Consider the following 22,426-nt stretch of genomic DNA (forward strand, 5'->3'; position numbering starts at 1 on the left):
GTAAATGTAGTGATTAAATCTTCCAATAGAGGCATCAGAGAAAGTTCTGTAAAGGAAGAACTCTTTAAAGTGGTCCTTTCACAAAGAGTAGGAGCCCACACATGCAAAGTTACTGGCAGTATGCAAGCAGATTTGGATAATAATAAGTAGCCCAGTGTTAATACACCATGAGGTATATAGAAGGGAAAGAAAGTGAACATAAAGATAAAGGATGGTCCTTTATGTCATTGTGGCAAAGGCTGTTAACTATTCATAAATATTCATTTCTTTAATAAGAGAGCTGCCATGTTTTATTTTTATTTATTTTATTTTTTTAGGCAAGACAACCCTTGGTTGACCTCGCAGATTGCAAGGACCTTGTCAGCTTACAATCCCTTATTTATTTATTTTTTTATACCTACAAGCACATGGTCTTCCTACGTGGTCTCCCATCCCAGTACTAACCAGGCCCAACTCTGCTTAGCTTCCAGGATCAGACAGGATTGGGCTTGTTCAGGGTGGCGTGGCTGTAGATGAGAGCTGCCATGTTTTAGCTGAGCTTGTGGCCAACCAGCTAAAGACTACATTTTTCTTTTCTTTTTTTGTTTTTGTTTTGGTTTTGGTTTTTGGGGGGTTTTTTGGCCTTTTGACTGCTTGATGTGGCCCTGTGACTTAGTTCTAGCCAATGAGATATAGGAAGTGATAAGTGTCACCTCCAAAATGTTCCACTAAAAAGCCTGGGTATGAGTTCCCCTGGCCCAGTCCCCTTCCCACTGGCTAAAAATGGAAACGACAGAAGCAGCCATGTAAAACCTAGAGGTGGCAGAGTTACCCTACTTAGCCCTGGATGACTCACCTCTGAACATTATGTGAGAGAGAAACATCTATCCAATTTAAGCCACTGTACTTTTCAGTCTTTTTGTTACAGCAGCTCCTCCTGAACCCTAACTAATCCAGCCACATTCTGGAAATTAGAATCTATCCAATAAATGGTGGGAAAAAAACATAGAAGGCAGGGAGGGGAACGCCCTGAGCAGGCATGTGTATGTAAAGGGAGAATTGAAGTAGAGAGAGAGTGGAAACAGAGACGAGGGATGGAGGGACCCAGGCCGTGAGAGGCTGCTTATGCCAGATACTGTACTGCGCATTTTCCTAAACGTGGTCTCATTTAGTCCTCACGATAACTTTCAGAAATGTTATTGTTATTTCTATTTTACAGATGAGGAATCCCAAACTTAGACAGGTTAAGCATACCCAGAGTCTCACAGCTGGTAAGCAACAAAGTTGGCATTCACATTTAGGTTTGTCTGTCTGTGAAGCTGGCGCTCTGTACCAGCCTACCCCCTAGGTAAGAGATGGCACAGGGGCGGGCATGGGAGTGGAGCTGTCCAGACTGGATGGTGACGTGCAGTGGTAAACAGCAGTGGATGATATGACATACATTTCAGAGATAGAGCTGATAGGTATTGATAACTGACTTAGAGCGTCAAAAACAAGAATTATTCATTTGTTCACTATCAAGACATGAATCCAAGATTTTATGAATTTTGTGCCCTGTTTTTTTTTTTTTCTAAATTAGATTCAGGGTTTTTTCTTTTCTTGTTCTTTTCAGAACTCATTGAGTTTGTTTTTCTTTCTCTCTCTAGGAGGCTGGTTTCTTGTTGTTCAGAGACACTTGGATGTCTCCAAAGATGTATCACCTTCTTCTGTTTTCATTAGGGTATTCATGTCTTTTCCATATCAAACACATACCATGTGGAGCTTGAAACTAAATCTATCGGCAGACTTTTTGAAAGCTGGAGGATGGTGTCTTTTACTCTGAGCCATTATAAGTAACACATTTCATCCTTTGCTTGGACCAGTGGTCTGGTCTGGAATGGCGTTCAAAATCTCTACTGCTGTTCTTTGCTTGCATTGAAAGTGGTTTAATTAAAAATTGGTTTTCTAAATAAGGCAGTAACATTGACACATAAAATGCTGGTCATTGTTCAACAAAGAGCACAGAGAAACACCCAGAGGAAAGGTTTGGAAATCAGCCTAACCCTTCGTGGTAGGTGTTTTGTGTTTTTGAATATTAACCTCCACATGTGATGTATATAGCACCTCACAGGTTTCAAAACAATTTCATATTTCTTATGACTTTTTTCTCTTAACCCTAATAAGTAGGCAAGATAAGAATTATTATCTCCATTTCCAAAGAAGTATGCTCAAGTGGTCAGTTGACTTGCCCAAGCTCTCCTGGCTAGTGTGCTCCCTTAGAACCCAAAGAAGGTCACTCATCTCCTTAGTCTGATCTTTCCTTCCTTAACTATGGAACAATAATGGTCTCTGCCCTCATACAGTTGCTCTTTTTCAAACAACCTAGGTCATTTTGCAAACAAATGCCATTATCCTCCCCAAAATGAAAACATCTATAATATTAGAGAAACACTCTTGCGGGAACTAAAAGCACCTTTCAGATACCAACAAAGGTTGTAATGTGTTTTCAGAGTTGGAGCTTCTCTTCCCAGGAGCTAGTTTATAGGGAAAAAAACATCAGTGACTGGGTGTGGGCTACTTGGTAGAAAGTCTATATAAGCAGGGCAGAAATGTAATTCAAAAGCAAAATGCTTCTTCACATTTCAATGTGTGGATAAACCATTTCATAAAGTTCTAGAAAAATAACTCCTTCAGCACAGTCAAGCTCTGGGAACTGGGCTGACAGTCCCAGTTCTTATGTATGTTAGAGGTGAGACTGTTGAAAGTTGTACAGTACATTCACTGCACAATTCTACATGGCTAGGTCCCTCCAGAGCACAGACACTGGTTTTTTTTCTAGTGCCTAAGACACTAGGTGCTCATTAAATATATATAGGATTATAAGTAACCCATATGAAAAAATGAGCCTCTGCCAGTATTTTACCAAATTAGCATAGATGAGCCCACTCTATTTTTTTTTTAAGGTATATTTTGACCCCAACAGTTCATCAAAAAGGGTGCCCATCAGTATAGCACAAGAGCCTCTGCTTCTACCTCCACTTGTGTCGTTGGGTCCCACTCTGTCATTCTCTCCTCTCCTCTCTGCCTTTCTCTTACATTTCCTTTGATTTCTGAATCATTCTCTTTCTCCCTCATTCATTCTCTGACTCTCTCTGTGTCTCTCTGTGTCTGCCTGTCTGTCTGTCTGTCTGTCTGTCTCTCTTTCTCCACAGAAGTCCTTAGTAGTTTTCTCATGGATTAGCTACAAAACGAACACAAATTGTAAGTCATTTATTAATTTTATTATGAGCTATTCCTGGTAGGAATGTTTAGTACTACTGTTAGAATCAAAACTTTACAGGTACTAAAATTGTACTCCATAAAATTTATGAACTAAAAATTAGTGAAAAAATAAAATATTCCTGAGAAAACTTAGTAATAAAAAAAACTGACCCATGAAAATTGTACTTCATAGAAATAATGGCCATCAGAAAAAAACTCATTATGGCCAAAGCCATAATCCTTTAAAAAATAACTTACCAATGACAAAAATGAATTCTTGATATAAAATTTAAATGGAAAGAATTAATCCTGGTGAAAATAATTTCAGTAAAATAAAAATGAAAATGGAAAACTATGAACGACTATTAAACGCACTCTATACAGAATTAAGCAGGGGATTAAATTGCCCTAATGGTTTTCACTACAGAAAAAAAAAATGCTTTCTTAACCCAAATTATTCAATGTTGGTGTAATTGACTTGAAATGCTTATATTAAAAGCGTTCTTGGGGTCAATTAATTAAGTCAAAACAGTAGCCACTAAAACCTCTCTATCGGTGGCATCAGATATCTGAAAACCTATAAATTATTTCCTTAGCCAAGAAAATCTCTTATCTAAACATGGTATCTTCTCTTTCAGATGAAGACGTTGTAATAGAATATTTTCCCCTTGTTTCTAAAGTTCTATAATTCTGTGACTAGCCAGATAAGTATTAAATTTTTAAATTTTTTAAAAACTAAATTTTAAGTTATATAAATAAAAAGGTCATGAGAGTAAATCAGAAATTAACCGAGGCAAAATTTCTTTGTCACTTTGATAAATAACAACAACAAAAAAAGATTTACTTTATATACTGAGAAAAAAATCTCCAGTTTTCATTTCTGAAATTTTGCAAGATATAATATAACAGACACTATTGGATGTATAAGAATAGCAGTTTGAGGTGAAGTCCTCAAAATCGGATTTTTCCATATTTTAAACTGCCGGCCATAGAGAGTATTTAAGTAACACTTAATATCGAACTAGACACTTCATCCAGAGCAATCATAAGATAATAAAGCACATTCAGGCAATTTATATACAAAATTACTAATCAGACTACCATTGTAAAATTATATAATCAATAGGTTTATTCATTTTGTGTAAAACATTTTTTTCCTCTAGTTTTGGCATGCATTTCCAATTTTGCTTAAAACAATAGACATTTTTAAAGGTATTCCTATTTGAAAGCCGTTTCATTAATTCTCATTCTCTGTTAAGGTGATTGACATGACCCACAGGTTGAACTTAACAATTCTTAGCAGAGTATGAAGGGCATGCGTTTGAAGTTACTGCCATGGAACAAACTGCCTGGCTAGAGTAGCCAGGAGCCACTACTGAAGGATTTCGGTCCTATTTCAGATAACCACTGGCCAGTCCTGCCATTCCCAGGCTGAATGGAGTCAGTCATCAAAAAGAAGTTAAAAAGTAAATGTGACCATTTTTACTTTTTTTTTTTTTTGATATTTAGAATGTACTTGATTATATAAAACTAAACAGTCAAACAAAAATTTGGATGTTATACAGAATCATTTATTTAAAAAAAACAAACAGTTCAGAGACCACTGGAGCTGTGTTCTTTTGCATATTTTAGTAATTTTGGCCCTCAAATAACCATAACAATAAAAACAACGACAACACTGAGGCACTCACTATTCTAAGCTTATTTGTATTTAATCTTTACTAAAACCCCATGGGGTAGGTACCATTATTATACCCATTTCACAGATAAGGAAACTGGAGCTCAGAGAAGTCATATAACTTACCTAAGGTCACACAGCTAGGAAATGTCATAGGATTTGAATACAAGTAGTGCAGCTCCAAAGCTTACGAAGTGCAGCCTCCCAGCACAGTATGGTTTGGGCAGGCGGTGGGGAGGATAATTGCATGCAGAAACTTAAATTCCTTTTTATAGCAACTTGTTGAGAACTTTAGGCATAAATTTTCTGTTTATTATGGAAGACAACTCCCTTGCAACTGTAAATCAGTTCTGATCATGGTTTCTCGGGTCAAATTATAACATGTCCTTTCCTATATGAACTTTTATTTTCTCATCTTAAAGTTTCCTTTTCCTGTTTGATAACAATTTAATTGCTGTTTGAAGTTCGGTGTCCCTTAAGAATTCTAGGCGGATACCTTTATCTTTTCTTCACTCCATCTATGGGGCTGCCTTAGATACCTAACCACAGTATTGTTTTATCTGTTTGCATTTCGGGGGGATCAAGTGAGAGAAGAGATGCATGCTCAATTATATCTCCTTCATCTCCAACTCCTCTCAGATTGACACTTTACAATTCTGGCAAGTTCTTTGAAAGTGACCAAGTTCAGAAAGGCGATTCTGTAGTTTAAATCACTGTGTTTAAATTAAAAGGTGAGGTGGAAGCTTAAAATAAGTTCAATTTCTGTCAAGTTTCACTGAAAAACTATTCATTCAACCTCTGATAATAAAATGGAACAGCATTTTGTTCATGTATTCATTTATTTAACATATTTAGAAGGGCCTGCTACTTAATATCTGTCGTGTTAGGTGCAAGGGACACAAAGTGAAATAAGGCATGACAGACTCTGCCCTCACGCAGTTCAGGACAGACAAATGTAGAAACTAAAAATGTACAGGTGCCATAATAGTTCAATGAGGCTGTGAAAGAGAAGTCGTTCATTTCTCTTGTTGATGACCAGGAAACGTTTCATCAAAGGTATAATACTTTGGCTGAGTCTCAAAAGAAAGCATTTCCAAGGAAAGCCCAGGAATTGCGTGGGTGGGGGTACATTCTAGGCAGCAGGTACAGAGGACAAAGGTCTCCAGGATTAAAACCACAGTGCCTGTTCCAGGTTCTACACGGAGTTCAGAGAGTGTTTGACAAGACAGGGAGGCAATTAAGAGAGCTACAGTTTTCTACCTGGCACCTTTGTAGGATTTAGAAGAAGGCGCCCCCTCTGGGCTGTGAAGCCCGACTGGCTAGGATGCAGATGGTTCTCACCACCCTCAGCCAGGCCCTTTGTGCTGAGGGTGGTGAGAACCATCCTCATGTTCATGTGCTGAGCAGTGAACAAACTGCTCAGCACATGCAGTGGCCTGGACAATGGTGTGAGGATGAAGAGGAAGGCGGTAAACAGGATAGAATTAATTGGAGTGTGGGAGGGGAGGAAAAGATAAGTCTATGATGGCTGCCAGATTTTTGATTTAGGTGACTATGTGAGTGATGGTAGCATCTACCAAGAAAGAAAATTTAAAAATAAAAATATATTTGAAAGAACAGAAAACCATGTCAAAATTAATGCTTTCAATGTACATGTGCTAGAGAATCCAAACATAATCGTCCGTCAAGAAAGGCCTCTTCGTGGTCAGCAGTGCCTCCTTCTACTAGGATAGAGCTTCCTCTGCACCTATAGCTGCCCCACAACTCCAGAGAGGCTTTATCTGAAGTCTGTATCCCATCTCCTCCTCCATCAAATCTGGAGTTCTTTTTCTCTCAAGTGGTGAGAACGAGGAAAAGCCGAGGACAAGTTGTCTCATAAAGCCAGCTGCACTTTCTCCTCTCCTGAGAGCTGACCTAGAATATTATGAACAGAGTCTGGGGCTCCCAAGCCTTGGGACAACCTAGCATTTCTGGCCCTTTCTCTTGTATTCAAATGGCGCAGAGCAGGAAGACTGTTCATTTTCTGACAGTGTCATAACCACACCCAAGATTACCAAGGGGATGATCAGACATATGAGGGCTGAGTTCAGGGATGATTCCTTTCAGGAGCTCTAGGACTAGACATAGTGCCATACAGTGGGGCTATTGTTTTAGGAATAATTCATTGTTAATATAAGATGCCAGTAAAAATAACAGTATCTTCTTTTGGATAGTGTATCAGTCAGGATAGGCTAGGCCATGCTATGGTAACAAATAACCCCCAAACCTCAATGACTTAGAACAGTCACATTAAAGAAAGAAAGGGGGCGGGGGGAGAGAGGAAAAGAAAGGAAGGAGGGAAGGAGGGAGGGAGGGAAGGAGGGAGGGAAGGAAGGAAGGAAGGAAGGAAGGAAGGAAGGAAGGAAGGAAGGAAGGAAGGAAGGAAGGAAGGAAAAGAGAGAAAGAGAGAGAGAGAGAAAGAGAAAGAGAAAGAGAACAAATAAAAACAAAAGAAGCCCAATGACTTTTTCTCACTCGTGCTACATGTCCTCGGAAAGTTAGTGTATGTGCTGAGATAGAGCACCGGGATTTGGGGGTCTTACACCAACAATGAAATGTTATGTGATCCTACCCAACCACTAGCATCCAGAAGGTGAAATCCTTCCATATACGCAGAAAACAGAGCCCGAAATATGTGGTGAACAGCATTAACAACTACCCACTCCAGGAGAGCCCGCCGTTTCCCCCCTGGACTTTGTTATCATCCGGGACATGAACAGAGAAGGAAGCGGTTACAAGGTGAAAACGTGAAAAGCAGAACAGGATGTCATGAGTAAGTTGTGAGTTCAGTGTTAAAAGAATAACATTTCACAGAGCTCTTTTTCTGAGTTATGAACCTTATTTTATCTTCAAAATGATCCTGTGTAGGTATATTATAATCCCCACTTTAAAAATGAGGAAAACTGGGACTCGGAGAGATTAATAACTTGACCAACAGGTCTATCTGACCTCCAAGCACCAGCGATGCTGTATATGGAGATGGAACATACTATTTCTCAGGTCTTTTAATTTTTACCCTTCAGTTCCATAATATCACTCAAATTCTAACTTCCAATTCTACATAGAGGCTGTAAAGAAGCTGGAAATATGTTTGGCTTATTTACAAATCTATTCAATTTTCATTTTTACCCTTCAGTTCCATAATATCACTCAAATTCTAACTTCTAATTATACACAGAGGCCGTAAAGAAGCTGGTGATATGTTTGGCTTATTTACAAAACTATTCAATTAAAAGCATTTGTGGGCATGAACTGAAGAGATATGAAATGACTGTTTCATACATTTAACTGCATTAAAAAAGTATATATCTACATATATATAGTTATGAAATTGGTCTGCGTGTGATTAAGCTCCTTGAAAACCTCAAAAACCTAAGAGCGAATTTGTACAAAGTATTCAACTATGATGAGACTATTAAATATGCTATATTCTTCTTATTCTACTTTCATTTCCTTAAATTTGTTTTTGTGCCGACTTCTCATCTTTTTACATGATGAAACGGCAGTCCACAGTCCTGCACATTTATTGAGCACTGGAGCAGAAACTTTGTCCTTTGTACAGAGTTGGGGAAGTGTGACCCTGGTAGGACTACAGGCTTCTGAGTGCTGGCCATAACCCCTCTGACCTTCGACCCTTGTTTCATGAGTCCTGTTTGGGTTGCGGGGACAGGGGGCTGATGCTGGTGGCCTATGGACAGCATCCCAGAAGCTACCCTACTCAGGCCACCCATCCCTCCGACTCGCCGAATAAATCACATCATCTCTCCTTGGTACTCCTCCCTTCTCTCGGTTTGCCGCATTCCTCAGCAGGGTAAACAGCGCCATTTCAGCAATTTTAAAGGTGACTTCCAATAAAATATGTATGTAGATTTACTTCAGTGCTGGTAGGCTGAGCTGTAAATTTATACCAGGTCAACCATGGAAAGCCCTTCAATTAAAAAAGAAGAAAGAAAATACAGAAAGTAAAGTTTCCATCAGCATTTATCTTTGGATGAAAAAGCCATTTGGGCTTTTTACATGTTTGTTTGTTTTTCTCCATTTTTATTTGTTTGTTTGTTTTTAATGTGAAGGTATTTCTTTTTCTTCTCTCTTTTAATGGGAAAAAAAAAAATGCCCACGAAGAGCAACTGACTGGAGCATTTCAATAGCTTGGTTTATAAACCTCTCTTGTGATGCCTAGAGATAAAGAGAAATCCTCAGTGTTGCAAACCACAGCTTTGCATGGACCCCATGCTTTGATTGCCAACAGGCAAGCCTGACAGCCGTCCCCTCTCGGGTGCAATTTGAAGCACTGCCATTGGTCCCCCCACCCCCCTTGCTTATGAAAACTGAAGGATTAGCAGAGCCTGGAACAGAAACCCCGCTGAGCCGCCAGCATCAGTGGGCTTCCCAAGCTTTCTTCCCTTTCTTTCAAACCTGGGTACTCATCTCTTTCAAGGAACACTGTCCTCCATCCCCATAAACGGGTAACCTTTGGCCTCTGCCAAACAAAGACTGCAGATTGCTTTGTACTCTTTGTTTGCCAAGAATTTATTGGAGCCCATAAAACAAATTTCTGTAGCTGGGGAAACTGTACCCTTTTCGTTTGTTGTTATTGTTGTTGTTTTTAATCTAGGCTACAGTCCAAAAATTTGCAGCATGAATGAACTGTTACACTCTGCTTTCTAGTTTTATTTGGCCCGAGAAAAGCAAACAAATGGCAGTGCTTAGTGTAACGTGATATATCAGAGGTTGTTTGTGTTTGGTATTTGCCTTATCATCTTCAAAATAAAAACTTAAGAAGGGGGACTAAAACATTAAGTCTATGGTGTCAAAGCAGTTTTTTGCCAAGTAGCAAAGGCATTAATAAAATCAAATTTATCTTTGTAACAACACTGTATCTGAGTATATGGAATATATGCTTATCCCATTTTATAGATGGTATACTGACTGGGTCCAAGACCCATCCATTCTAAGGTCACACATTGTAGGGTCACAAAATCAGCCTGCGGTGGATCGGTATCCATCACTGTCCCAGAGTCCTCATCCTTGCTGCTCACTACCTGCCTTACAGAATGTTGGAGACTGATTTAATTTTGAAACATATACTTCACGTGAAAGCCATTATAGGCAAAATTGGTGACCCTGCCCTATTTTACAACCATTAAAATGAATACCACTGCACTCCATATTTACCAAAGCTTTAGTTTTAGTCCAAAATAGGAATTGGGTAATAGAGAGGAGGATAAAAATGACACTTAGAACAACAATGATAGGCCATGCTTACTTCTGTGACATAGCACGTTCTTTTGAAGATTTAATCCATCTAGAAACTATGGCATGCATAAGGCCCAGTTTCAACTGGGGATGGGAATAGAGAATTGCATTTGTCAGAGTTTTGCGGTGGCTGGAAAGATGTACAATAAAAGTAACAGCAATCATGTCCCTTCTCTCCTGTAGTACCTGAACTCTTTCAAGTGAACTGACCCTGTAATTCTTGGGAAATAATACACTTTGCAGGATGTCGTGACGGGGGACCACTGGAGGCAGAGAAGATGCTATGGACTGCGTCTTACTGAGCTCTGTACTCGCACCTGTCACATTCTGTGTGATCGTGGGTGCATGGTGCCTGTGGGTGGCTTGCTGGGTATAGAGAGGAACTGTCCACATCAAGAAAGTAACAGAACCAGGGAGGGAACATGAGCAAAGCCTTTCCTTTCCTGAGTTGTAGCTTGAGGCTTTATTTAAAAAAAAAAAAAAAAATTCTTCTTATCATGGCATCCTTTAAGCTACCTAAGCATGGAATTAGCCTAGCAATCCAATTATATTAAATTGTATTATAACATATTTTCTGCTGTTTGCACGCATATGTTAGGCACGTAAAGTATATCACATTTTAAAATGCTCTTTTAAGTAAGCAAATGCTTGACACTTTTCAGACGTCCCCATTGAGTCATCTGTTACTGTGTTCAGAAGACAAGCACAGTCAAGCACGGTGACGAAGGAGCGCTAGTTGGTGCGGTATCATCCTATCACTGGCCGATATGCCCCACATTGTCACCTAAAAACCTGCAGGTTCAAGAGAGGAAGTTTCCACAGCATATAGAAAGGTGACAGAAGGATAGGAATCAGCAAGAGTCATGCATTCTCCAAAGGAGCAACAACTGTGTCAATCCCAAGGGCACTCTAATAAATACCATAATAGGAGAGAATTTGAGAATTTCAAACAGAAATGCAGGACTCAGGGCTCCTGAGGGACAGAAAAGTTATTCCTGGGCACTGAGCATTCTTAGTCTTTGGAATTCTACATTCCAATGTAGCTCAGCTATCTCCAACTATCTTTCATGTCATCGGCTGGCATCTCTGGAACCTAGAGTAAAGTCAGCTTGGAGTGAAACCATTGTGTCCCCCAGCGAGTTTGCTAATCCTTTCATTTTCTAATAAAGTAACAGCTATATTTGCTTCTTTTCAAAGTGGCGGCTGAAGCAGAAAGGGAGTGCGTGTATATTTTACTAAGGACATCTGTGTCCCAGCCACGAGGCCCCCAGCCGAGCCTCTGACCCTTGCCTTCATTGCAGCAGTGTCCCATTTTATCACAGAAGTGAAAAAGTAAACAGTTCCAGAGATTTGGACAAAGACCCCAAAGCAGCTCGGTTTCTGTCAGCCTTCCCAGACCCCGCTTCGCTGCAGGCTTGGGCCTAGCAAGCTGACGTTGTGCTTCCTGAGCAGACACTGCGACACCAGAACGCACTGGCAGGACACAGCTGACCAGACGCTCCCGGGGCCACGAGAGGAGTAAGTCTAAGCCTGCAGGGTCAACACATCTGTCAACACATGAAAGAGTCCCACTCCATGTTAAAGGGCTCTGCCAATTTCAAACGAACAGAATTGTATAAACGATAGCTTCTCTAGGCAAAGAAAAGATACTTGATCTGAAAAGGAAATGCTACTTATTTCTGTTGATTTTCCTGGGAGCTGGACATAGCTTTCTTTCACAGAGTGATATATTAGGCTTCTAGTGTAGCTGGAATTCTCTTTATTCCAAGATCTTAAAGACCTTTGTCATTTCATTAATCCTCATGAGTGAATGCTCTGAAATATTGGCTTCTATACAAGTGTTCCCACGCTTTGATGTAATAATCCTAAATATAACTCTTTGTGAGAGAATAATGCAAATGGAAGAAATATATGTGTAAATATGTGTGTATACATACATATACAAAAAATTATATCTAAATACATAAATATTCAAAGATGTTCCTTGTGATATCATCTTCAGATTAGAAACAACCTGAATGTCATCTATTAGAAAAACATTCAATGAACCCTATAGTAAAGTCTCTCAATTAAATAATTTTCAGGCATTATAAATAATACATTTGAAACTACAGTAGACTTGAAAATGTTCATGATGTAATAATTTTTTTAAAAGAAAAATGCAAAATTGTTTTTATAGCATGAGTACTCATATAAATATAATAAATATTTTTATTATTATATATGGACAAGATCTGGAGGGAAATATGAAAAAAGTAGGGGAAGAATCTTTACTTATAGGAATGGAAACTTGAGCAGTATATACCTCTTTTGCTGAAGTGTTTATTTAATATCATTATAGTGTTGTTTGAGTAACAAAAGAGCAACACAGAAAGAATGGTTTTCCACTTTACATGGCGACTGCCTTCTACATTATCTTTAGTGGAAAATGTAAATATTCAGGTGCACACTGTAGGGTGCTGGTAGCTTCTGGCTTTTTCAAAGGTGTAAAATTTGGAAGATTTTGAGCGAAAGAGTCCTGCAGAGAGAATATAATGTATCCCAGAAAAACCCTACTGGGGACACATCTAAGCTCTGCTTTGATTTAAAAAGAATCTATTCTACCCACACCCCACGCTTTCTCCCCTCAAGGACAGGACAAGTTTGGGATGCTAAGCCCATAAGTCGTCCTCTCCTACCCTCACTGCCTTCCCCCACCTGAATCTGAATCTCTTGGTTATAGGAGAGTCAGGATGCTCCATGAGGCATAAATCTGATGTTTCCGAGTTAATGTGTAACTAAGCAATCAAAGCGCGAATGGTTATTGAGCATCTGAGATGTCAAAGGCACCTTGTGAAATATCATGTGTAATGCTACGTACTAAAGAAACAAGCATTAAACATGCATTATTATCACATTCGACCCTTAAGGCAGTCCTGTAGATACATTCCATTAATAGCTCCATATTATGGATTAAGAATGAGAGATATGAAGATTAATCAGCTGTTAAATGGAAAGAAAATTAAGGAGCCTCTGTTTCCAAAGCCACAGTCTAATGGACCTAATCTCTCTGTCTTTCTGAGTACTAATCCAAGTAGTTTCTAACTTTTTACCACATCGAAGCTCATGGGGCTTTTCCTAGATAAGCCAGTGATTTCCTTTAACTTGCAGATGTGTAATATGAACCTTGAACTGGGGACCCTGTAGAAAAGGGTCCAGATCCTTCCAGCATGGAGGCGATCTGCATCTAGGATGGACAGTCCTGCAGGATAATTAGAGAGAAACCACGCACAGAACAAGAAGTTGGTAGAAGACAGAATAATAGCTGGATGCAGGGGTGTGTGTTTCACCTAAAATTCATGGACTCACCCACCTGAAAAATGATGCTTAAAGGCGTGGAGATTGGCAGTGGAAGACAGATAGGCACCTACTTACCCAGATATCCAAAAGACAGCTACAAATAATAGCTCAATTTGGACCAAGGAAGCAACCTTGAGCTAAGTCAATAAAAACCGCCATTTGGAGGTTTAGAGCCTTCATAAAAGGCTAGAAGAGCCTTCAGACAAAAGTTTGTGGGCCATGGCACTTCAGGGGCTTGTTCAGGATTTGAGACTTTGGCAAAGCTCCCTCAGTAGCTTGAGCCAAAAACCTTGTAGCTTCTGCCTGATGCAAGGTTTGTACTCCTAAAACCAGGATGAAAGTTAGCCATGTACTTGAATCAACACCGTGTATTAGACTTTGGAATAAAAGGAGGACTGTAGGAGAGGAAGAGACAAAGGCAAGAACATGGGAACAGAGGTTTTGATGGAGAAAGTTCTCCCTTGAGTGGAAACAATGGAAGGGAAACAAAATGATTTAATGACCCCCTTGGTTTGGGGTCTTTGCACCGGGTCACAATAAAACAGGGATTTTTGCAGGTTGGTGTGGTGAACAAAGCATGGGCCCTGGAGCCAAGAGAGACCAGTTCAAGTCCTAAATCACCCACTTCCTAGCAGTATGACTTGAGGAAATAGTTACTTTGAATCCTGAGCCTGCATTTCTTCATCTGTAGAATGAGGCCAATCACACTTGCCTCGTAGTGTTGTTGTGAGGTGTGAATGGCAAAAAGTACATGAAATGCCCGACAAGGAAATACTCAACAAATTTAGGTCTCTTTCCCTCTTTCCTTCTGAGAGTTACCCTTATTAACCAGGAGACTTATTTGGACCATTCAGAATACCGTTATATTGCAAATGTAGTGTTCAAGAGCCCAAAGTAACAGGATACTCCAATTCTATTTCTTAAAGAACGTTAAAGGCGATTAAAATACTGAGTCTTCTTTTTTCTCCTCTTTAGTTCCCTCCCACCTAGTTGTGGGTTAGCCGGTTGACTTCACATCGGTAGCTTGCAGTCACTCGTGGTGGGAGTATTTATTTACACCATGGGACTCAGCAACCACTACAAATCAGGTCTCTATTTGGGTTTCCAGAGATCTAGTTTATCTGTACACCAGGGCTCCAACCCCACAGCTGCTCCAAGGCCATTCTTGACTCTCAGCTTCTCCCACCCATCTACCCCAGAAGAAACTCCTCACCTTCTCACCAACTTCTCAGCTCCTTTCCTGTTACATTCCCTTCCTCCTGCTCCAGACTTGAACCTGTGAGCCTACCATGCTTCTCTCCAGACGTAAGGGACAGAAGAGAGCAGGGGCAAAGGCAGGACCATCTTGTGGAAGAGAAGACAGATGCTATCAAAACTGCTATTAACTCCTGGAGTAATCGTCATTACCCCCAGGAGAGTTTCACCTAAACGCTGATCATAGTTACCCTATAGCAAACTTATCCCACTTTTTAAAACTAGGGCTGACGGACTCTCCACTCTGGAGACGAGCCCATAGTTTTATACCTTTAAAAATAAATAAATAAAAAGAAAAAGAAGGAACTTATTTATTTAGTGAATGAGGATTTTTGAGTCCACCTTTACATTCACCTTAGGTGCCATGCCCCTTATTGCCACTGCCTTAGATGGTACCTGGAATCAGCCATTCCTGCCTATGTTTCTTGGAGAGCCTAACCAGACATGATTTTACCAGCTTCCATCAGTGGTCTGCTAGGGCTCATCTGTGGCATGAATGACCTGTGAAACTATATAATAACAAACCCAAGAGGTTAACACTCAAGAGAAGGAGGACCACCAAACAAAGCTCAGCAAGCAAACCATTTGCACAGGGGTGTAGATAGTAGTTCACTTTTTCACACTCAGGCCAAACCAACAAGACCATCCAGTTGCAAGGGGTCTTGTCCATGCTAGTATTGTGCAAGCTGCCACGTGGTTCTCTCCTGAAGTAGTCTCTGAGAAAGCTGGTCTCCTAGATTGCATTTCTGTCTTCCCTTTTGTACATACCTTGAGACTGGCAAGTGTCCCAGCAAGACAGCACTGGCAGCCAGCTGTCATTTGGCATTGGGATTTTTGTAATTATTAGTAAAATTACAGATCATGGACTTCTCAGAGTCACTGTGGAAGCAAAGAATCTCCTAAGTTCTTCTAAAAGGTTTATTTTTTTTCTCAAACTTCATGTCAAGGCAAATATATTTAATTCACAGGGATGACCTTATGCAGGGGAAGGGCAGGAAAGCAGCATTTACTTGGCGCTCACTGTACGCCAAGCATCTGTTTTAGGCACAGTACCTCATTTAATCCTCACAGCAACCCTACCAGGAAAATGCTATTCTAAAAGAAAAACACACCCTTGTGAGTTTCTTCTTTACTCTCACACAACTCTCAACTTCACTTATGACACCAGATGTGTGGGTTTTCTACACATCAAGCAATTTTGAAGTTGGGTATCCTACAATTTCATTCAATTCTGATACTATCTTCACAGAGTCAGCGTCAGAGCCCATAGGTTAAGGGCTCGGTCCCACAAGACTGGCCCGTTCCACTTCAGACACCAATCCCAAATCCCAGTTCTCATCTGTGCATCATCTATAAACAGAGTTCTCAAGATCCCCACCTTGGTTTCAATTAATTTGTTAGAGCAGCACACAGAACTCAGGAAAACCGTTTCCTTACTAGGTTACCAGTTTATTGTCAAAGGATATGACTCAGGAACAGCCAGATGAAAGAGATGCGTAGGGCAAGGTGTGGGGGAAGGGACCTGGAGCTTCTGTGGTCTCTTTGAGCACAACACTCTCCCGGCACCTCATGTGCACCAGCCCAGAAACTCTGCTACCCCTGCCCTCCCGTGTTTTTATGGAGGCTTCATTACACAGGCATGATGGAGTAAATAGTTGGCCATTGGTGATTGAACTCCGTCTCCACCCCCTCCCCTCTCCCCAGAGGTTGGGGAGTGGGACTGAAAGTTCCAACCCTCTAATCACTTGTTTGGTTCCCCTGGCAACCAGCCCCCATCCTTACTGGGCTTTCCAAAAATCACCTCATTAGCATAACTCTGCTGTGGTTGAAAGGGGCTTGTTATGAATAACAAAAGACAGACCCTCTTTTCACTTTTATTGCTGTTACCACTTAGGAAATTCCAAAGGTTTTAGAAGCTCTGTGCCAGAACTGGGAAAGAAAACCAAATATATATACTTCTTGTTATAGGTCCCAATACCACAAATATTACAATCCCCATTTTACAGATGAACAAGGCTCAAAGAGATGAAATATTTGCCCATGAGCTAACAACTGATTGGTTAGTGGTTAAGCCATGATTTTTACCTGGGTCATCTGGCACAGAACTTATATTCTTCCCACTAAGGTGTCCTGTGCTGCCCACCTGAGATTTCATCATCTACTAAGATGACCTGGCCAGGTAGAGCCTATGATGGAGAAAGCTGGCCTTAGAAGGTAGTGAAAATCCCACTGTTATGAGTGCCCTGTAGCAGAGCCGTACTCATCTGAAGAACAACTTGACGAGCTGAATAAAATTTCACTCTCAGGTGTAGACCCAAAAGCCTTGGAACCAGGAACTCACACAGATACTTAGAGACCAAAGTTCGTAGCAGCATTATTTATATAGCCAAAGGTGGAAACAACTCAAGTATCTATCAGATGAATGGATAAACAAAATGTGGTGAACACATACAGTGGAACATTATCCACCCATAAAAAGGAATGAAGTTCTGATAAATGCTACAGCATGCATAGACTTTAAAAATATTACGCTAATTGAAATAAACCAGACGCCAAAGGACAAATATTGTGTAATTCCATTCATATGAGCTATTTAAAATAGGCAAGTTCTTTGAGACAGAGAGTAGAATAGAGGTTACCAGGGGCTGGAGAGAGTAGGGGATAAAGTGTTATTGCTTAGCGATTATGGAATTTCTGTTTGGGATGATGAAAAAGTTTTGGAAATAGACGGGATTGATGGTAACACAACATTGTGAATGTTCTTAATGTCCTTGAATGTTAACACTTAATCATAGTTAAAATAGCAAATTTTATTTTATGTGTATTTTGCCACAATTAAAAAAGCCCTTTTTAAAGATGAAGCAGAAAAAAGGTGATTGGAAAAATACCTAAAATCTTAATAATGGTTTTCTCAGGGTGGCTTGCCCCTCTCTCCTCTCTCTCTCTCTCTCTCTCTCTCTCTCTCTCTCTCTCTCTCTCTCTCTCTCTCTCTCTCTCTCTCTCCACTTATTTGCATTCTCTAATTTTCTTTAATGCATATGTATTCCATAATTTTTTTAAAAACTCAAAATTTTACTTTTCAAAAAAAGGGAAGGGACAAAACCAATATGGTAAGATTTAAAAAATTTATGCTTCATATATGTACAAAGTACCTTAGGAATGCAGAAGACACCGTCTGGATTTTACTAGACCTGGCAACAACCTTGCAACTGGCTTGTTTGGAGGGCTCATAAAATGTGGCCGTATATCATCTTGCCTTAGGAAACATCTATTGCTATTGGAAGGGATGCAGCCTGGGTCTCAATTGTTCTGATCATTCTTCAGAATTTTAACTCTGTGCTGCAGCCCCACACAGGGCAAGACATCCACAGCCTCTGACTTCAAAGAGGCACTTATCCCTTGGAATGCAGCTGCCCAGCTGCCTGGCAGACTCTGCAAAGATTAGAAGCTTCAGACAGAGACCCTCCAGTGGAGAGGAGGAGAGAGAGAAACACCAACTAGTTTCTTGGCAGGACTCCCTTCCCCTCGCAGCACTGCGAGGCTTCTCAGCAAGCCTCCTCCCCTTCTACTTTCTCTCTTGATCTTTTTAGAAAGATTAAGTTAAAGTCAGGGAAAGCAGAGAAGCTAGTTTTGTTGCCTTGGTAAACCAGTCTCTGCTGTCCTTCCCTTTGTGGGAGAGAAAGCACAAACAGTACTGTAGCCATGTCTCTCAAATTTGGAACAGAAGTTTTGGAACTGGCCCCTGCCTTGGAATTATGTCATCAGGCAAGGACCTGGGACACTGCTAGTTTGCCCAGGATTTTGCCCTGGTCTGGTTTGACTGAGGGACTAACTGAACTGCTAGGAGAGGAGGGAGATATAATGAGCTCCCAGCAAATCTGTCACTTACACTGATGGTGTTTACCACACTCCAGAAAGACAGGTTTTAACCACAGGTCAGAGAGATGTACACCCTTAATTTGGAAGTCTCTTAACTCCTAATGGGCACATGTGTGAGACTTCTAAATAAGGTGCTGAGGATGAAAGCTGCTGTTTCTTTGGGGATTGTGCCCAGAAGGTTAAATCCGGATTTAGTTCAGTCATCCAAGGTGACTCCAGAGAACAAGCACCAACGTGAAAAACTTATATGTCTTGAGAAAACTCATGGCCACACCCTGGAATTTCATTCTTTTGTTTTCAGCCTCTGAGGTCCTGTGATTTCAGAGTTGAACTAAGAGTTGGGACACAGAAAATTTTAACTCTAAATTCATTTTCCATGTATTTTTCTCCTTCACAATGTCCAGCTCTCTACTGCAGTCGCCTATACGCATACAATGTACTCAGAAGTTTATTCTCTAGGGAAACTGAAATGGAGACTTTTGGAAATCTGAGACCAAATAGTGTGCTAGAGACGGTGCATGAAGGCTTACAAGAGCAGACTGTACACATCTCTTCTCAACTCTATTCACAACTTTCATGTCACATCTAGGAGCTTGAAATCAGCTAAGGGAGGCTATTTATACATGGAAATCTACAAAAATCAGAAATTAGGGTGAATCTTTTCTTTGTTATGGAAGGCCAAGAGTAAAGCTCAGAACTAAAAAATCAAAAGGTTAAATTTAAATCATTGTATCAATGGTAAGCCCTTCAAACTAACCTCTTCCCCTTTCTCTGCCCCAGAATGCAGTAACAAGACAGGAGATTAGAAGTTTATCTCTGGAAAGTAAAATGGTCCCAAAGATAAAGATCTATAGTTAGTATCATTTGGAGTTCCTTACCAAACGAACAAAAAGCTGCTATATCACTCCTGGTCAGTAAGTTCTACAAGACTGTCAAGTCGTTTTTTAGTTCTTTTATTTTAATTATATCCAACTTTTATCAGAGATTTGTGGAAAACCCTTAACATGAAAGCAATAAAAACTTATTTTTAAAGATAGAGGAAACAAATAATTAGGAGAGCAAAGAAATATTCAGAAAGATAAGAGGTAATATTATGACCATAGGGCGGAACAGTAGATTGCTGTATTATCTTTTATTGCATAACAAATCACCACAAATTTGGCAGCTTAAAACAACACCTGTTTATTATCTCACAGTTCCCTTGGGTCAAGACCCCAGGCATGGCTTAGCTAAGTTTTCTGCCGGAGTCTCAGCGGGCTGCAGTCAAGGTGTCAGCTGAGCTGTGTTACTTTCTAAAGCTTGGAGTTCTCTTACAAGCTCATATGATTATCAGCTGAATTCAGTTTCTTGTGGTTGTAGGAGGCTGTATTTGCTGGCTGTCAGCAGGGGACTGCACTTTGGCCAAGTGCGGTTCTTTGCCAGGTGGCACTCTCACAGGCCCTCTCACAAATGGCAGCTTCCTTCTTAGCAGCCACTGGGAGAATCTCTCACTCCATTCTGGTAAAACGGTCTTATATAACACAACATAGTTCTAGGAGTTTACTTCTACCTTTACAGTATGGCATAACATAACCTAGGGAACGACTGTCTCATCAGCATTGCCATATTCTATTGGCTAGAAGCAAGTCACGGGATCTTCTCCAATTCAAGGGTAGGAGATTATATGAGAGGGTGACTCAGTTGGTCACCTTAGGATATATATGCCCCAATGCTATGGAGAAGGATCAGAGAACAAGAAAGATCCTAAAAATGTAAAGCCAAAAATAAAAACATTAAATAGAAGAGTTGGAAGGTAAAGTTGAAGAAATCTCCCGGAAAAGAGAATAAAAATAACAACAAAAAGACATTGAAAATAGGAGACAAAGGATTAAAAAGAAGAAGAAGACCAATTCAAGAGGCCCAACATCTGACTAATAAAAGGTCCCAAAAGAGAGAAACAGAGGAGGGAAATGCATGAAAGATCTAACACATAATAAACACATCCCAGACCTGAACAGCACAAGTCTTCAAATTGAAAGGCGCCACTGATGCCCCAGCACAGAAAAAGAGCCCCGTCAATAAGGTACACCAACGTGAAATTCCAGAACACTAGGACTGAAGAGAAAACACTAACGGTTTTCAGAGAGAAAAAATAAGATCAGATACAAGGGATCAGAAATAAAAAGATGTCATCAGACTTCTCAACAGCAATCTGAAAGCTAAAAGAGAATGGAGTAATGCCTTCAGAATCCTGGAGGAAGTCATTTTAACATCAAACTTCAAGCATACCAAAACTCAAGTGTGGGGGCAAGAAAAAGACACTTTTCCATATTCGAAGTGTTACCCTTAGGGGTGATTTGAACTTCGGTGTCGCCTCAGCAGCAGGCGGGGTTGGGGGTGTGGGTAAATCAACAAAAGAGGGGGACATGGAGCACAAGAAACAGGGGATCCAAGTCAAAAGAAAGATGTAGGGAAGTCCTGGACATTAGCACATAACAGGCTTACAGAAAAACAGTCAAGATTCGAATAGCAAGATACAGGGTCATGAAAAGGTTCCATAAAAGAGAGAAGATTAGAAAAATTAGATTATCTGATGTGATTAAATATTTGGAAAATATTAATGATAGGTGACTTAACAGATCTTTCGAAAAATTTAGAGTGGACCTACATGTAAGGTGGGCAGGGAGAGGGTGGAAGGCACCTCTTAACTCTTGAAAAAAAAAAAAAATCTGCAATCTGAACACTCCTTAGCTCAGTAGTAATATTTAGTCATAAAAAAATGTAAACAGTGACTCTTGATTTAACCAAATCTATAGAATATGGGAAAGTTTGAGGGATTTGTTTTTCAAGAGTTTGGGGAATGGGTTAGATTACTTAATAACATAAAGAAATAATGTTTAAAATTGACCAAACAAGGAATAGCATTATCAACATGCTGGTGAGAAATGTGGAAAGATTGTATATTCCCAAAGAAAAAGGTAGTGAAAAAAGTGAAAATAGGTTGCCTCTGGGAGGTAGTAATGAGGAATGGAAAGAAACTGGTTTATTTTCCATACTGTTTGGTACAGTAAAAATAAGAAAGAGAGAAAAGAGAAACTATGTATTACTTTGGTTTAAATTTTTTTTTAACCAGCATACCAGATTTCATCAAAATCTCTAAGAATCAAAGTTTTTCCAGGCAGAATAAACAAACAGGAAATGCTGAACAGTTAGAAACAGAGTCCCACCTCTCTGTTTAGTCACTTTAACAAAGGCAAACCAAATTTATCTTCCTTTTGTTAGAACTTCCTCACTGATGTTGACAGATTTCTCCCAGTGCCTGTGCTCCACTACAAATTACTTATTTTTCTGAGTCACTCTTGTCTAGACTGCAGGAGTTGCCCCTGCACAGTGTTCGGTGGATGGGAATTGTAGGTTCTGCTCAGATTTGTTTGTACAGCACTTCCTCCCTTGGGGGAAGTATATATTATATGTGAATGAGGCTCTTCACAGCTCTGCATAATTACTGCATTTGGAGCCATTCTTCTCTTCAGAGGTTGGGTTTTTTCCTTTTCTTTTCTTCTGGTTTCTTATATTTTGCAGCCACTGTCATCGTTATTTTGATGCTGTGTTTAATAGCAGCTTCAAATGCAAATTTGACAACGCAAGCTAAACATTATGGGTGGCAAACAAAGGAACTAAACTTCCATGCCTGTTTTGAGAGGCTCCACCTCATCGGTAAAAACAGACATGCCTTAGTAGTAAGTAAGCCCTGTATACAACTTTGGCTTTGTATCATAAGAG

At 40.1% G+C, this 22,426-nt stretch overlaps 1 pseudogene; it reads right to left on the bottom strand.

The window, feature by feature from the left end:
* Positions 1–394: 394 nt before the first annotated feature.
* On the bottom strand, positions 395–514 carry LOC111732911 (annotated as a pseudogene).
* Positions 515–22,426: the final 21,912 nt, after the last annotated feature.

The sequence above is a fragment of the Pteropus vampyrus genome, unplaced genomic scaffold (genome assembly GCF_000151845.1).
Source record: "Pteropus vampyrus isolate Shadow unplaced genomic scaffold, Pvam_2.0 Scaffold12, whole genome shotgun sequence".
NCBI lineage: Eukaryota > Metazoa > Chordata > Mammalia > Chiroptera > Pteropodidae > Pteropus > Pteropus vampyrus.